This window comes from Argopecten irradians, chromosome 2 (assembly GCF_041381155.1).
Source record: "Argopecten irradians isolate NY chromosome 2, Ai_NY, whole genome shotgun sequence".
Lineage (NCBI taxonomy): Eukaryota > Metazoa > Mollusca > Bivalvia > Pectinida > Pectinidae > Argopecten > Argopecten irradians.
In genome coordinates, this window is record NC_091135.1 from 40,922,434 (window position 1) to 40,939,506 (window position 17,073).

A 17,073-nucleotide genomic window follows, 5' to 3' on the forward strand; every position below is an offset into this window, starting at 1 on the left:
AAAGATTTGAGGTTGTGGGTTAGAGATCCTGTCTAAAAGTCAAAGGGTGTGGGTAAGAGAACCTACCGAAAGGTTGGAGGTTGCGTGTTAGAGATCCTGTCTAAAAGTCAGAGGTTGTGGGTAAGAGATCCTGTCTAAAGGTCGGAGGTTGTAGGTAAGAGATCCTGTCTTAAAGTCTGAGGATGTTGATCATGATTAGAGATCCTGTCTAAAGATCGGAGGTTGTGGGTTAGAGATCCTTTCTAAAAGTCAAAGGTTGTGGGTTAGAGAGCCTGTCTAAAAATCAGAGGTTGTGGGTTAGATATCCTGTCTAAAGGTCAGAGGTTGTGGGTTAGATATCCTGTTTAAAGGTCAGAGGTTGTGGTTAGAGAACCTGTCAAAAGGTCAGAGGTTGTGGGTAAGATATCCTGTCTAAAAGTCAGAGGTTGTGAGTTAGAGAACCTGTCGAAAGATTGTAGGTTGTGGGTTAGATATCCTGTCAAAAGGTCATAGAGATTGTGGGTTAGATATCCTGTCTAAAGGTCAGAGGTTGTGGGTTGGATATCCTGTCTAAAGGTCAGAGGTTGTGGGTTAGAGAACCTGTCTAAAGGTCAGAGGTTGTGGGTTAGAGATCCTGTCTAAAGGACAGAGGTTGTGGGTTAGAGAACCTGTCTTAAGGTCAGAGGTTGTGGGTTAGAGATCCTGTCTAAAAGTCAGAGGTTGTGGGTTAGAGAACCTGTCTAAAGATCAGAGGTTGTGGGTTAGAGATCCTGTCTAAAAGTCAGAGGTTGTGGGTTAGAGATCCTGTCTAAAAATCAAAGGTTATGGGTTAGAGATCCTGTCTAAAGATCAGAGGTTGTGGGTTAGATATCCTTTCTAAAGGTCAAAGGTTGTGGGTTAGATATCCTCTCTAAAAGGCAGAGGTTGTTGGTTAGATAACCAGTCTAAAGATGGGAGGTTGGGGGTTAGATATCCTGTCTAAAGGTCAGAGGTTGTGGGTTAGATATCCTGTGTAAAGGTCAGAGGTTTTGGGTTAGACAACCTGTCTAAAGGTCGGAGGTTGTGGGTTAGATATCCTGTCTAAAAGTCAGAGGTTGTGGGTTAGAGATCCCGTCTAAAAATCAGAGGTTGTAGGTTAAAGATCCTGTCTAAAGGTTGTCGGAGAGATCTGTAAATGGTCAAGGTTTGATATCCTGTCTAAAGGTCAGAGGTTGTGGGTTAGATATCCTGTCTAAAGGTCAGAGGTTGTGGGTTAGAGAACCTGTCTAAAGGTCAGAGGTTGTGGGTTAGATATCCTGTCTAAAAGTCAGAGGTTGTGGGTTAGAGATCCTGTCTAAAAGTCAGAGGTTGTGTTGTGGTTAGATCCTGTCTAAAGGTCAGAGGTTGTGGGTTAGATATCCTGTCTAAAAGTCAGAGGTTGTGGGTTAGATATCCTGTCTAAAGGTCAGAGGTTGTGGGTTAGATATCCTGTCTAAAGGTCAGAGGTTGTGGGTTAGATATCCTGTCTAAAAGTCAGAGGTTGTGGGTTAGAGAACCTGTCTAAAGGTCAGAGGTTGTGGGTTAGATATCCTGTCTGAAGGTCAGAGGTTGTGGGTTTGATAAGCTGTCTAAAGATTGGAAGTTGTGGGTTAGATATCCTGTCAAAAGGTCAGATATTGTGGGTTAGATATCCTGTGTAAAGGTCAGAGGTTGTGGATTAGATATCCTGTCTAAAGGTCAGAGGTTGTGGGTTAGAGAACCTGTCTAAAGGTCAGAGGTTGTGGGTTAGATATCCTGTCTAAAAGTCAGAGGTTGTGGGTTAGAGATCCTGTCTAAAAGTCAGAGGTTGTGGGTTAGAGATCCTGTCTAAAAGTCAGAGGTTGTGGGTTACAGAACCTGTCTAAAGGTCGGAAGTTGTGGGTTAAAGAAACTGTCTAAAGATCGGAGGTTGTGGGTTAGAGATCCTGTCTAAAAGTCAGAGGTTGTGGGTAAGAGATCCTGTCTAAAGGTCAGAGGTTGTGGGTTAGATATCCTGTCTAAAGGTCAGAGGTTGTGGGTTAGATATCCTGTCTAAAAGTCAGAGGTTGTGGGTTAGATAACCTGTCTAAAGGCCAGAGGTTTAAGTTCGGAGGTTGTGGGTTAGAGATCCTGTCTAAAAGTCAGAGGTTGTGGGTTTGATATCCTGTCTAAAAGTCAGAGGTTGTGGGTTAGAGATCCTGTCTAAAAGTCAGAGGTTGTGGGTTAGATATCCTGTCTAAAAGTCAGAGGTTGTGGGTTAGAGATCCTGTCTAAAAGTCAGAGGTTGTGGGTTAGAGATCCTGTCTAAAAGTCAGAGGTTGTGGGTTAGAGATCCTGTCTAAAGGTCAGAGGTTGTGGGTTAGAGATCCTGTCTAAAAGTCAGAGGTTGTGGGTTAGAGATCCTGTCTAAAAGTCAGAGGTTGTGGGTTAGAGATCCTGTCTAAAGGTCAGAGGTTGTGGGTTAGATATCCTGTCTAAAAGTCAGAGGTTGTGGGTTAGATATCCTGTCTAAAAGTCAGAGGTTGTGGGTTAGAGATCCTGTCTAAAAGTCAGAGGTTGTGGGTTAGATATCCTGTCTAAAAGTCAGAGGTTGTGGGGTTAGATATCCTGTCTAAAGGTCAGAGGTTGTGGGTTAGATATCCTGTCTAAAAGTCAGAGGTTGTGGGTTAGATATCCTGTCTAAAGGTCAGAGGTTGTGGGTTAGATATCCTGTCTAAAAAGGTCAGAGATCCTGTCTTCAGAGGTTGTGGGTTAGATATCCTGTCTAAAGGTCAGAGGTTGTGGGTTAGAGATCCTGTCTAAAGGTCAGAGGTTGTGGGTTAGAGAACCTGTCTAAAAGTCAGAGGTTGTGGGTTAGAGATCCTGTCTAAAAGTCAGAGGTTGTGGGTTAGAGATCCTGTCTAAAAGTCAGAGGTTGTGGGTTAGAGATCCTGTCTAAAAGTCAGAGGTTGTGGGTTAGATATCCTGTCTAAAAGGTCAGAGGTTGTGGGTTAGAGATCCTGTCTAAAGGTCAGAGGTTGTGGGTTAGATATCCTGTCTAAAGTCAGAGGTTGTGGGTTAGATATCCTGTCTAAAGGTCAGAGGTTGTGGGTTAGATATCCTGTCTAAAGGTCAGAGGTTGTGGGTTAGAGATCCTGTCTAAAGGTCAGAGGTTGTGGGTTAGAGATCCTGTCTAAAGGTCAGAGGTTGTGGGTTAGATATCCTGTCTAAAGGTCAGAGGTTGTGGGTTTAGATATCCTGTCTAAAAGGTCAGAGGTTGTGGGTTAGAGATCCTGTCTAAAGGTCAGAGGTTGTGGGTTAGAGATCCTGTCTAAAGGTCGGAGGTTGTGGGTTAGATATCCTGTCTAAAGGTCAGAGGTTGTGGGTTAGAGATCCTGTCTAAAGGTCAGAGGTTGTGGGTTAGAGATCCTGTCTAAAAGTCAGAGGTTGTGGGGTTAGAGATCCTGTCTAAAAGTCAGAGGTTGTGGGTTAGATATCCTGTCTAAAAGTCAGAGGTTGTTGGTCTAGAGATCCTGTCTTAAGGTTCAGAGGTTGTGGGTTAGATATCCTGTCTAAAGGTCAGAGGTTGTGGGTTAGAGATCCTGTCTAAAGGTCAGAGGTTGTGGGTTAGAGATCCTGTCTAAAGGTCAGAGGTTGTGGGTTAGATATCCTGTCTAAAAGTCAGAGGTTGTGGGTTAGAGATCCTGTCTTAAAGTCAGAGGTTGTGGGTTAGAGATCCTGTCTAAAAGTCAGAGGTTGTTGGTTAGAGATCCTGTCTAAAAGTCAGAGGTTGTGGGTTAGAGATTCTGTCTAAAGGTCAGAGGTTGTGGGTTAGAGATCCTGTCTAAAGGTCAGAGGTTGTGGGTTAGATATCCTGTCTTAAAGTCAGAGGTTGTGGGTTAGAGATCCTGTCTAAAGGCCAGAGGTTGTGGGTTAGATATCCTTTCTAAAAGGTCAGAGGTTGTGGGTTAGAGAATCCTGTCTAAAGGTCAGAGGTTGTGGGTTAGAGAATCCTGTCTAAAGTCAGAGGTTGTGGGTTAGAGAATCCTGTCTAAAAGGTCAGAGGTTGTGGGTTAGATATCCTGTCTAAAAGGTCAGAGGTTGTGGGTTAGATATCCTGTCTAAAGGTCAGAGGTTGTGGGTTAGATATCCTGTCTAAAGGTCAGAGGTTGTGGGTTAGATATCCTGTCTAAAGGTCAGAGGTTGTGGGTTAGAGATCCTGTCTAAAAGTCAGAGGTTGTGGGTTAGAGATCCTGTCTAAAAGTCAGAGGTTGTGGGTTAGAGATCCTGTCTAAAAGTCAGAGGTTGTGGGTTAGAGATCCTGTCTAAAAGTCAGAGGTTGTGGGTTAGAGATCCTGTCTAAAGGTCAGAGGTTGTGGGTTAGAGATCCTGTCTAAAGGTCAGAGGTTGTGGGTTAGAGAGTCTAAAAGAGAGGTTGTGGTTATATCCTGTCTAAAGTCGGAGGTTGTGGGTTAGAGATCCTGTCTAAAAGGTCAGAGGTTGTGGGTTAGAGATCCTGTCTAAAGGTCAGAGGTTGTGGGTTAGATATCCTGTCTAAAGGTCAGAGGTTGTGGGTTAGATATCCTGTCTAAAGGTCAGAGGTTGTGGGTTAGATAACCTGTCTAAAGGTCAGAGGTTGTGGGTTAGATATCCTGTCTAAAAGTCAGAGGTTGTTGGGTTAGATATCCTGTCTAAAGGTCAGAGGTTGTGGGTTAGAGATCCTGTCTAAAGGTCAGAGGTTGTGGGTTAGATATCCTGTCTAAAAGTCAGAGGTTGTGGGTTAGAGATCCTGTCTAAAAGTCAGAGGTTGTGGGTTAGAGATCCTGTCTAAAAGTCAGAGGTTGTGGGTTAGATATCCTGTCTAAAGGTCAGAGGTTGTGGGTTAGATATCCTGTCTAAAGGTCAGAGGTTGTGGGGTTAGATTTCCTGTCTAAAGGTCAGAGGTTGTGGGTTAGATATCCTGTCTAAAGATCAGAGGTTGTGGGTTAGATATCCTGTCTAAAGGTCAGAGGTTGTGGGTTAGATATCCTGTCTAAAGGTCAGAGGTTGTGGGTTAGATAACCTGTCTAAAGGTCAGAGGTTGTGGGTTAGATATCCTGTCTAAAGGTCAGAGGTTGTGGGTTAGAGATCCTGTCTAAAGGTCAGAGGTTGTGGGTTAGATATCCTGTCTAAAAGTCAGAGGTTGTGGGTTAGATATCCTGTCTAAAGGTCAGAGGTTGTGGGTTAGATATCCTGTCTAAAGGTCAGAGGTTGTGGGTTAGATATCCTGTCTAAAAGGTCAGAGGTTGTGGGTTAGAGATCCTGTCTAAAGGGTCAGGAGGTTGTGCCTGTTAGAGATCCTGTCTAAAGGTCAGAGGTTGTGGGTTAGATATCCTGTCTAAAGTTCAGAGGTTGTGGGTTAGATATCCTGTCTAAAAGTCAGAGGTTGTGGGTTAGAGATCCTGTCTAAAGGTCAGAGGTTGTGGGTTAGATATCCTGTCTAAAAGTCAGAGGTTGTGGGTTAGAGATCCTGTCTAAAGTCAGAGGTTGTGGGTTAGAGATCCTGTCTAAAAGTCAGAGAGATTGTGGGTTAGAGATCCTGTCTAAAGGTCAGAGGTTGTGGGTTAGATATCCTGTCTAAAAGTCAGAGGTTGTGGGTTAGATATCCTGTCTAAAAGTCAGAGGTTGTTGGTTAGAGATCCTGTCTTAAAGTCAGAGGTTGTTGGTTAGATATCCTGTCTAAAGGTCAGAGGTTGTGGGTTAGATAATCCTGTCTAAAGTCAGAGGTTGAGGGTTGTGGTTAGATATCCTGTCTAAAAGTCAGAGGTTGTGGGTTAGAGATCCTGTCTAAAAGGTCAGAGGTTGTGGGTTAGATATCCTGTCTAAAGGAAGAGGTTGTGGGTTAGAATCCTGTCTAAAGGTCGAGAGGTTGTGGTTAGATATCCTGTCTAAAGGTCAGAGGTTGTGGGTAAGAGATCCTGTCTAAAAGTCAGAAGTTGTGGGTTAGAGATCCTGTCTAAAAGTAAAAGGTTGTTGGGTTAGAATCCTGTCTAAAGGTCGGAAGTTGTGGGTTAGATATCCTGTCTAAAGATCAGAGGTTGTGGGTTAGAGATCCTGTCTAAAAGTCAAAGGTTGTGGGTAAGAGAACCTACCTAAAGGTCAGAGGTTGTGGGTTAGATATCCTGTCTAAAAGTCAGAGGTTGTGGGTTAGATATCCTGTCTAAAGGTCAGAGGTTGTGGGTTAGATATCCTGTCTAAAAGTCAGAGGTTGTGGGTTAGAGATCCTGTCTAAAAGTCAGAGGTTGTGGGTTAGAGATCCTGTCTAAAGGTCAGAGGTTGTGGGTTAGATATCCTGTCTAAAGGTCAGAGGTTGTGGGTTAGAGATCCTGTCTAAAGGTCAGGAGGTTGTCATGGGTTAGAGATCCTGTCTAAAAGATGGAGGTTGTGGGTTAGAGATCCTGTCTAAAAGTCAGAGGTTGTGGGTTAGAGAAACCTGTCTAAAGTCAGAGGTTGTTGGGTTAGATATCCTGTCTAAAGTCAGAGGTTGTGGGTTAGATATCCTGTCTAAAAGTCAGAGGTTTGTGGGTTAGAGAACCTGTCTAAAGGTCAGAGGTTGTGGGTTAGATATCCTGTCTAAAAGTCAGAGGTTGTGGGTTAGATATCCTGTCTAAAAGTCAGAGGTTGTGGGTTAGAGATCCTGTCTAAAGGTCAGAGGTTGTGGGTTAGATATCCTGTCTAAAAGTCAGAGGTTGTGGGTTAGAGATCCTGTCTAAAAGTCAGAGGTTGTGGGTTAGAGATCCTGTCTAAAAGTCAGAGGTTGTGGGTTAGATATCCTGTCTAAAGGTCAGAGGTTGTGGGTTAGAGATCCTGTCTAAAGTCAGAGGTTGTGGGTTAGAGATCCTGTCTAAAAGTCAGAGGTTGTGGGTTAGAGATCCTGTCTAAAAGTCAGAGGTTGTGGGTTAGAGATCCTGTCTAAAAGTCAGAGGTTGTGGGTTAGAGATCCTGTCTAAAAGTCAGAGGTTGTGGGTTAGAGATCCTGTCTAAAGGTCAGAGGTTGTGGGTTAGAGATCCTGTCTAAAGGTCAGAGGTTGTGGGTTTAGATATCCTGTCTAAAGGTCAGAGGTTGTGGGTTAGATATCCTGTCTAAAGGTCAGAGGTTGTGGGTTAGACAACCTGTCTAAAGGTCAGAGGTTGTGGGTTAGAGATATCCTGTTCTAAAAGTCAGAGGTTGTGGGTTAGAGATCCCTGTCTAAAAAGTCAGAGGTTGTGGGTTAGAGATCCTGTCTAAAGGTCGGAGGTAATGGGTTTTGGGTTAGATATCCTGTCTAAAAGTCAGAGGTTGTGGGTTAGAGATCCTGTCTAAAAGTCAGAGGTTGTGGGTTAGAGATCCTGTCTAAAAGTCAGAGGTTGTGGGTTAGAGATCCTGTCTAAAGGTCAGAGGTTGTGGGTTAGAGATCCTGTCTAAAGGTCAGAGGTTGTGGGTTAGAGAACCTGTCTAAAGGTCAGAGGTTGTGGGTTAGAGAACCTGTCTAAAAGGTCAGAAGGTTGTGGGTTAGAATCCTGGTCTAAAGTCAGAGGTTGTGGGTTAAAGATCCTGTCTAAAAGTCAGAGGTTGTGGGTTAGATATCCTGTCTAAAAGTCAGAGGTTGTGGGTTAGATAATCCTGTCTAAAGGATAGGTTGTGGGTTAGATATCCTGTCTAAAGTCAGAGGTTGTGGGTTAGATATCCTGTCTAAAAGTCAGAGGTTGTGGGTTAGAGATCCTGTCTAAAAGTCAGAGGTTGTGGGTTAGAGATCCTGTCTAAAAGTCAGAGGTTGTGGGTTAGAGATCCTGTCTAAAAGTCAGAGGTTGTGGGTTTGAGATCCTGTCTAAAGGCCAGAGGTTGTTGGTTAGACATCCTTTCTAAAGATGGGAGGTTGGGGGTTAGATATCCTGTCTAAAGGTCAGAGGTTGTGGGTTAGATATCCTGTGTAAAAGTCAGAGGTTGTGGGTTAGAGAACCTGTCTAAGGATCGCAGGTTGTGGGTTAGATATCCTCTCTAAAAGGCAGAGTTTGTGGGTTAGATAACCAGTCTAAAGATGGGAGGTTGTGGGTTAGAGATCCTGTCTAAAAGTCAGAGGTTGTGGGTTAGAAGATCCTGTCTAAAAGTCAGAGGTTGTGGGTTAGAGATCCTGTCTAAAGTCAGAGGTTGTGGGTTTGAGATCCTGTCTAAAAGTCAAGAGGTTGTGGGTTAGAGATCCTGTCTAAAAGTCAGAGGTTGTGGGTTTGATATCCTGTCTAAAAGTCAGAGGTTGTGGGTTAAAGATCATGTCTAAAAGTCAGAGGTTGTGGGTTTGGATAACCTGTCTAAAAAAATCAGAGTTGTGGGTTAGATCCTGTCGAAAGGTCAGAGGTTGTGGGTTAAATATCCTGTCTAAAAGTCAGAGGTTGTGGGTTTAGATAACCTGTCTAAAAGTCAGAGGTTGTGGTTAGATATCCTGTCTAAAAGTCAGAGGTTTGTGGGTTAGATATCCTGTCTAAAAGTCAGAGGTTGTGGGTTAGAGAACCTGTCTAAAGGTCAGAGGTTGTGGGTTAGATATCCTGTCTAAAAGTCAGAGGTTGTGGGTTAGATATCCTGTCTAAAAGTCAGAGGTTGTGGGTTAGAGATCCTGTCTAAAAGTCAGAGGTTGTGGGTTAGAGATCCTGTCTAAAAGTCAGAGGTTGTGGGTTAGATATCCTGTCTAAAGGTCAGAGGTTGTGGGTTAGAGATCCTGTCTAAAGGTCAGAGGTTGTGGGTTAGATATCCTGTCTAAAGGTCAGAGGTTGTGGGTTAGATATCCTGTCTAAAAGTCAGAGGTTGTGGGTTAGATATCCTGTCTAAAGGTCAGAGGTTGTGGGTTAGAGAACCTGTCTAAAGGTCAGAGGTTGTGGGTTAGAGATCCTGTCTAAAGGTCAGAGGTTGTGGGTTAGATATCCTGTCTAAAAGTCAGAGGTTGTGGGTTAGAGATCCTGTCTAAAGGTCAGAGGTTGTGGGTTAGAGATCCTGTCTAAAGGTCAGAGGTTGTGGGTTAGAGATCCTGTCTAAAAGTCAGAGGTTGTGGGTTAGAGATCCTGTCTAAAAGTCAGAGGTTGTGGGTTAGAGATCCTGTCTAAAGGTCAGAGGTTGTGGGTTAGAGATACCTGTCTAAAGGTCAGAGGTTGTGGTTAGTAGAGATCCTGTCTAAAGATCAGAGGTTGTGGTTAGAGATCCTGTCTAAAAGTCAGAGGTTGTGGGTTAGAGATCCTGTCTAAAAGTCAGAGGTTGTGGGTTAGAGATCCTGTCTAAAGTCAGAGGTTGTGGGTTAGATATCCTGTCTAAAGGTCAGAGGTTGTGGGTTAGATATCCTGTCTAAAAGTCAGAGGTTGTGGGTTAGAGATCCTGTCTAAAGGTCAGAGGTTGTGGGTTAGATATCCTGTCTAAAGGTCAGAGGTTGTGGGTTAGATATCCTGTCTAAAGGTCAGAGGTTGTGGGTTAGATATCCAGTCTAAAAGTCAGAGGTTGTGGGTTAGGAGATCCTGTCTAAAAGTCAGAGGTTGTTGGTTAGAGATCCTGTCTAAAAGTCAGAGGTTTGTGGGTTAAAGATCCTGTCTAAAAGTCAGAGGTTGTGGGTTAAAGATTCCATGTCTAAAAGTCAGAGGTTGTGGGTTGATAATTCCTGTCTAAAAGTCAGAGGTTGTTGGTTAGAGATCCTGTCTAAAAGTCAGAGGTTGTGGGTTAAAGATCCTGTCTAAGGATCAGAGGTTGTGGGTTAAGATCCTGTCTAAAGGTTCAGAGGTTGTGGGTTAGATAACCAGTCTAAGGTCAGAGGGTTGGTTGACATCCTTTAAAGTCAGGGTTAGATATCCTGTCTAAAGGTCAGAGGTTGTGGGTTGATCCTGTCTAAAAGTCAGAGGTTGTGGGTTAGAGTATCCTGTCTAAAGGGAGGTTGTGGTTTTTAGTAACCTGTCTAAAGGTCAGAGGTTGTGGGTTAGATCCTTTCTAAATATCCTGTCTAAAAGTCAGAGGTTGTGGGTTAGAGATCCCTCTCCTGTCTAAAGGTAAAGAGGTGGGGTTGTGGTTAGATATCCTGTCTAAAAGTCTGTCTAAAAGGTCAGAGGTTGTGGGTTCAGAGATATCCTGTCTAAAGGTCAGAGGTTGTGGGTTAGAGATCTGTCTCAAAGGTCAGAGGGTTATTGGTTGAATCCTGGTCAGAGGTTGTTGGTTAGAGATCCTGTCTAAAAGTCAGAGGTTGTGGGTTAGAGATCCTGTCTAAAAGTCAGAGGTTGTGGGTTAGAGATCCTGTCTAAAGGTCAGAGGTTGTGGGTTAGAGATCCTGTCTAAAGTCAGAGGTTTTGGTTTAGAGATCCTGTCTAAAGGTCAGAGGTTGTGGGTTAGAGAACCTGTCTAAAGGTCAGAGGTTGTGGGTTAGAGAACCTGTCTAAAGGTCAGAGGTTATTGGTTAGATATCCTGTCAAAGTTCAGAGGTTGTGGATTAGATATCCTGTCTAAAAGTCGGAGGTTGTTGGTTAGAGATCCTGTCATAAGTTCGGAAGTTGTGGGTTAAAAATCCTGGTCTAAAAGTCAGAGGTTTTCGGTTTGATATCCAGGTCTAAAAGTCAGAGGTTGTGGGTTAGAGATCCTGTCTAAAAGTCAGAGGTTGTGGGTAAGAGATCCTGTCTAAAAGTCAGAGATTGTGGGTTTAAAGTGATCCTGTCTAAAAGTCAGAGGTTGTAGGGTTAAAGATCATGTCTAAAAGTCAGAGGTTGTGGGTTTGATAACCTGTCTAGGCCAGAGGTTGTTGGTTAGACATATCCTTTTCTAAAGATCAGAGCTTGTGGGTTAAAGAATCCTGTCTAAGGGATCGAGGTTGTGGGTTAGATATCCTCTCTAAAAGGCAGAGGTTTGTGGGTTAGATAACCAGTGTGTCTAAAGATGGGAGGTTGGGGGTTAGATATCCTGTCTAAAGGTCAGAGGTTGTGGGGTTAGATATCCTGTGTAAAAGTCAGAGGTTGTGGGTTAGAGAACCTGTCTAAAAGGTCAGAGGTTGTGGGTTATATTATCCTGTCTAAAGTCAGAGGTTGTGGGTTAGATATCCTGTCTAAAAGTCAGAGGGTTGTGGGTTGTTAGAGAACCTGTCTAAAGGTCAGAGGTTATTGGTTAGAGATCCTGTCTAAAAGACAGAGGTTGTTGGTTAGAGAACCTGTCTAAAGTCAAAGGTTGTGGGTTAGGAGATCCTGTCTAAAAGTCAGAGATTGTGGGTTAAAGATCATGTCTAAAGGTCGGAGGTTGTGGGTTAGAGATCCTGTCTAAAGTCAGAGTTGTGGTTAGAGATCCTGTCTAAAGGTCAGAGGTTGTGGGTTTAGAGAAACCTGTCTAAAGGTCAGAGGTTGTGGGTTAGAGAACCTGTCTAAAGGTCAGAGGTTATTGGTTAGATATCCTGTCTAAAGTTCAGAGGTTGTGGATTTAGATATCCTGTCTCTAAAATGTCGGAGGTTGTTGGTTAGAGATCCTGTCTTAAGTTCGGAAGTTGTGGTGGGTTAAAAAATCCTGTCTAAAAGTCAGAGGTTTTCGGTTTGATATCCAGTCTAAAAGTCAGAGGTTGATGGGTTAGAGATATCCCGTCTAAAAGTCAGAGGTTGTGGGTTAGAGATCCTGTCTAAAAGTCAGTATGGTTGTGGGTTAAAAGATCCTGTCTAAAAGTCAGAGGTTGTGGGTTAAAAGATCCATGTCTAAAAGTCAGAGGTTGTGGGTTAGAGATCCTGTCCTAAAAGGATCAGAGGTTGTGGTTAGAACATCCTTTCTAAAATCAGAGCTTGTGGGTTAAGAATCCTGTGCTAAGGAGTCAGCAGGGTTGTAGGGTTAAAACTAATCCTCTCTAAAAAAGCAGGTTGTGGGTTCTAACCTGTCTAAAGGCCAGAGGTTGTTGGTTAGACATCCTTTCTAAAAGATCAGAGCTTGTAGGGTTAATAACCTGTCTAAAGGATCGCAGATGTGGTTGTGGGTTAGATATCCTCTCTAAAAGGCAGAGTTTTGTGGGTTAGATAACCAGTCTAAAGATGGGAGGTTGGGGTTAGATATCCTGTCTAAAGGTCAGAGGTTGTGGGTTAAGATATCCTGTGTAAAAGTCAGAGGTTGTGGGTTAGAGAACCTGTCTAAAGGTCAGAGGTTGTGGCCTTATATATCCTGTCTAAAAGTCAGAGGTTGTGGGTTAGATATCCTGTCTAAAGGTAAGCTGAAGGTTGTGGGTTAGAGAACCTGTCTAAAGTTCAGAGGTTATTGGTTAGAGTTCATCCTGTACCTAAAAGACAGAAAGGTTGTTGGTTAGAGAACCTGTAAAGTCAGAGATTGTGGGTTAAAAAGTCAAAGGTTGTGGGTTAGAGATCCTGTCTAAAAGTCAAGAGGTTGTGGGTTAAAGATCATGTCTAAAAGTCAGGTAGGTTGTGGGTTTAGATATCCTGTCTAAAGTTTCAGTAGGTTTTTGTGAGGTTTAGAGTATCCTGTCTAAAAGTCAGTTGTTGGTAAATCAGTTTTGTAGGTTTCCCTTGACCTTCAGTTGTGTATGGGGGATAAAAAAATCATTTGTATTTGTTTTCCTGTGACCTTCAGTTGTGTAGTTATGATCAGGTTGTAGGTTTCCTTGACCTTCAGTTTGTGTTTGATCATTGGATCATTTGTAGGTTTCCCTTGACCTTCAGTTGTGTGTGATATGGACATTCCATTTGTAGGTTTCCTCTTGACCTTCTGTTGTGTATTGATGATTTGTAGGTTTCCCTTGTGACCCTTCATTTGTAGGTTTCCCTTGACCTTCAGTTTTGTGTATTTGTGTCATTCAGTGTTTGTAGGTTTCCCTTGACCTTCAGTTGTGTATGATCATTTGTAGGTTTCCCTTGACCTTCAGTTGTGTATGATCATTTGTAGGTTTCCTTGACCTTCAGTTGTGTGTGATCATTTGTAGGTTTCCCTGTGCCTTAGTTTGTGACCTTATGATGATTTGTAAGTTTCCCTTGACCTTCAGATCATTTGTGTTTATGACCTTCAGTTGTGTATGATCATTTGTAGGTTTCCCTTGACCTTCAGTTGTGTATGATTGATCATTATGATAGGTTTCCCTTGACCTTCAGTTGTGTATGATCATTTGTAGGTTTCCCTTGACCTTCAGTTGTGTATGATCATTTGTAGGTTTCCCTTGACCTTCAGTTGTGTATGATCATTTGTAGGTTTCCCTTGACCTTCAGTTGTGTATGATCATTTGTAGGTTTCCCTTGACCTTCAGTTGTGTATGATCATTTGTAGGTTTCCCTTGACCTTCAGTTGTGTATGATCATTTGTAGGTTTCCCTTGACCTTCAGTTGTGTATGATCATTTGTAGGTTTCCCTTGACCTTCAGTTGTGTATGATCATTTGTAGGTTTCCCTTGACCTTCAGTTGTGTATGATCATTTGTAGGTTTCCCTTGACCTTCAGTTGTGTATGATCATTTGTAGGTTTCCCTTGACCTTCAGTTGTGTATGATCATTTGTAGGTTTCCCTTGACCTTCAGTTGTGTATGATCATTTGTAGGTTTCCCTTGACCTTCAGTTGTGTATGATCATTTGTAGGTTTCCCTTGACCTTCAGTTGTGTATGATCATTTGTAGGTTTCCCTTGACCTTCAGTTGTGTATGATCATTTGTAGGTTTCCCTTGACCTTCAGTTGTGTTGATCATTTGTAGGTTTCCGTTGACCTTCAGTTGTGTGATGATCATTTGTAGGTTTCCCTTGACCTTCAGTTGTGTATGATGATTTGTAGGTTTCCCTTGACCTTCAGTTGTGTATGATCATTTGTAGGTTTCCCTTGACCTTCAGTTGTGTGTGATCATTTGTAGGTTTCCCTTGACCTTCAGTTGTGTATGATCATTTGTAGGTTTCCCTTGACCTTCAGTTGTGTATGATCATTTGTAGGTTTCCCTTGACCTTCAGTTGTGTATGATCATTTGTAGGTTTCCCTTGACCTTCAGTTGTGTATGATCATTTGTAGGTTTCCCTTGACCTTCAGTTGTGTATGATCATTTGTAGGTTTCCCTTGACCTTCAGTTGTGTATGATCATTTGTAGGTTTCCCTTGACCTTCAGTTGTGTATGATCATTTGTAGGTTTCCCTTGACCTTCAGTTGTGTATGATGATTTGTAGGTTTCCCTTGACCTTCAGTTGTGTATGATCATTTGTAGGTTTCCCTTGACCTTCAGTTGTGTATGATCATTTGTAGGTTTCCCTTGACCTTCAGTTGTGTATGATGATTTGTAGGTTTCCCTTGACCTTCAGTTGTGTATGATCATTTGTAGGTTTCCCTTGACCTTCAGTTGTGTATGATCATTTGTAGGTTTCCCTTGACCTTCAGTTGTGTATGATGATTTGTAGGTTTCCCTTGACCTTCAGTTGTGTATGATCATTTGTAGGTTTCCCTTGACCTTCAGTTGTGTATGATCATTTGTAGGTTTCCCTTGACCTTCAGTTGTGTATGATCATTTGTAGGTTTCCCTTGACCTTCAGTTGTGTTTGATCATTTGTAGGTTTCCCTTGACCTTCAGTTGTGTGTGATCATTTGTAGGTTTCCCTTGACCTTCAGTTGTGTATGATGATTTGTAGGTTTCCCTTGACCTTCAGTTGTGTATGATCATTTGTAGGTTTCCCTTGACCTTCAGTTGTTGTATGATCATTTGTAGGTTTCCCTTGACCTTCAGTTTGTGTATGATCATTTGTAGGTTTCCCTTGACCTTCAGTTGTGTGTGATCATTTGTAGGTTTCCCTTGACCTTCAGTTGTGTATGATCATTTGTAGGTTTCCCTTGACCTTCAGTTGTGTATGATCATTTGTAGGTTTCCCTTGACCTTCAGTTGTGTTGATGATTTCAGGTTTCCCTTGTCAGTTGTTTGATTTGTAGGTTTCCCTTGACCTTCAGTTGTGTATGATCATTTGTAGGTTTCCCTTGACCTTCAGTTGTGTATGATCATTTGTAGGTTTCCCTTGACCTTCAGTTGTGTATGATCATTTGTAGGTTTCCCTTGACCTTCAGTTGTGTATGATCATTTGTAGGTTTCCCTTGACCTTCAGTTGTGTATGATCATTTGTAGGTTTCCCTTGACCTTCAGTTGTGTGTGATCATTTGTAGGTTTCCCTTGACCTTCAGTTGTGTATGATCATTTGTAGGTTTCCCTTGACCTTCAGTTGTGTATGATCATTTGTAGGTTTCCCTTGACCTTCAGTTGTGTATGATCATTTGTAGGTTTCCCTTGACCTTCAGTTGTGTATGATGATTTGTAGGTTTCCCTTGACCTTCAGTTGTGTATGATCATTTGTAGGTTTCCCTTGACCTTCAGTTGTGTATGATGATTTGTAGGTTTCCCTTGACCTTCAGTTGTGTATGATGATTTGTAGGTTTCCCTTGACCTTCAGTTGTGTATGATGATTTGTAGGTTTCCCTTGACCTTCAGTTGTGTATGATGATTTGTAGGTTTCCCTTGACCTTCAGTTGTGTATGATGATTTGTAGGTTTCCCTTGACCTTCAGTTGTGTATGATGATTTGTAGGTTTCCCTTGACCTTCAGTTGTGTATGATCATTTGTAGGTTTCCCTTGACCTTCAGTTGTGTATGATCATTTGTAGGTTTCCCTTGACCTTCAGTTGTGTATGATCATTTGTAGGTTTCCCTTGACCTTCAGTTGTGTGTGATCATTTGTAGGTTTCCCTTGACCTTCAGTTGTGTATGATGATTTGTAGGTTTCCCTTGACCTTCAGTTGTGTATGATCATTTGTAGGTTTCCCTTGACCTTCAGTTGTGTATGATCATTTGTAGGTTTCCCTTGACCTTCAGTTGTGTATGATCATTTGTAGGTTTCCCTTGACCTTCAGTTGTGTATGATATTTGTAGGTTTCCCTTACCTTGAGTTGTGTATGATGATTTGTAGGTTTCCCTTGGCCTTGAGTTGTGTATGATGATTTGTAGGTTTCCCTTGACCTTAGTTGTGTATGATATTTGTAGGTTTCCCTTGACCTTGAGTTGTGTATGATGATTTGTAGGTTTCCCTTGGCCTTGAGTTGTGTATGATGATTTGTAGGTTTCCCTTGGCCTTGAGTTGTGTATGATGATTTGTAGGTTTCCCTTGGCCTTGAGTTGTGTATGATGATTTGTAGATTTCCCTTGACCTTGAGTTGTGTATGATCATTTGTAGGTTTCCCTTGACCTTGAGTTGTGTATGATCATTTGTAGGTTTCCCTTGGCCATGAGTTGTGTATGATCATTTGTAGGTTTCCCTTTGCTTTGAGTTGTGTATGATGATTTGTAGGTTTCCCTTGGCCTTGAGTTGTGTATACCTGTTTGTAGGTTTCCCTTGGCCTTGAGTTGTGTATGATGATTTGTAGGTTTCCCTTGACCTTGAGTTGTGTATGATGATTTGTAGGTTTCCCTTGCCTTGAGTTGTGTATGATGATTTGTAGGTTCCTGGCCTTGATTTATGATGTTGTAGGTTTCCCTTGCCTTGAGTTGTGTATGATGATTTGTAGGTTTCCCTTGGCCTTGAGTTGTGTATGATGATTTGTAGGTTTCCCTTGACCTTGAGTTGTGTATGATGATTTGTAGGTTTCCCTTGGCCTTGAGTTGTGTATGATGATTTGTAGGTTTCCCTGTGCCTTGAGTTGTGTATGATGATTTGTAGGTTTCCCTTGGCCTTGCTATATGTGATGAGATTTGTAGGTTTCCCTTGCCTTGAGTTGTGTATGATGATTTGTAGGTTTCCCTTGCCTTGAGTTGTGTATGATATTTGTAGGTTTCCCTTGGCCTTGAGTTGTGTATGATGATTTGTAGGTTTCCCTTGGCCTTGAGTTGTGTATGATGATTTGTAGGTTTCCCTTGGCCTTGAGTTGTGTATGATGATTTGTAGGTTTCCCTTGGCCTTGAGTTGTGTATGATGATTTGTAGGTTTCCCTTGCCTTGAGTTGTGTATGATGATTTGTAGGTTTCCCTTGGCCTTGAGTTGTGTATGATGATTTGTAGGTTTCCCTGTGCCTTGAGTTGTGTATGATGATTTGTAGGTTTCCCTTGGCCTTGAGTTGTGTATGATGATTTGTAGGTTTCCCTGTGGCCTTGAGTTGTGTATGATGATTTGTA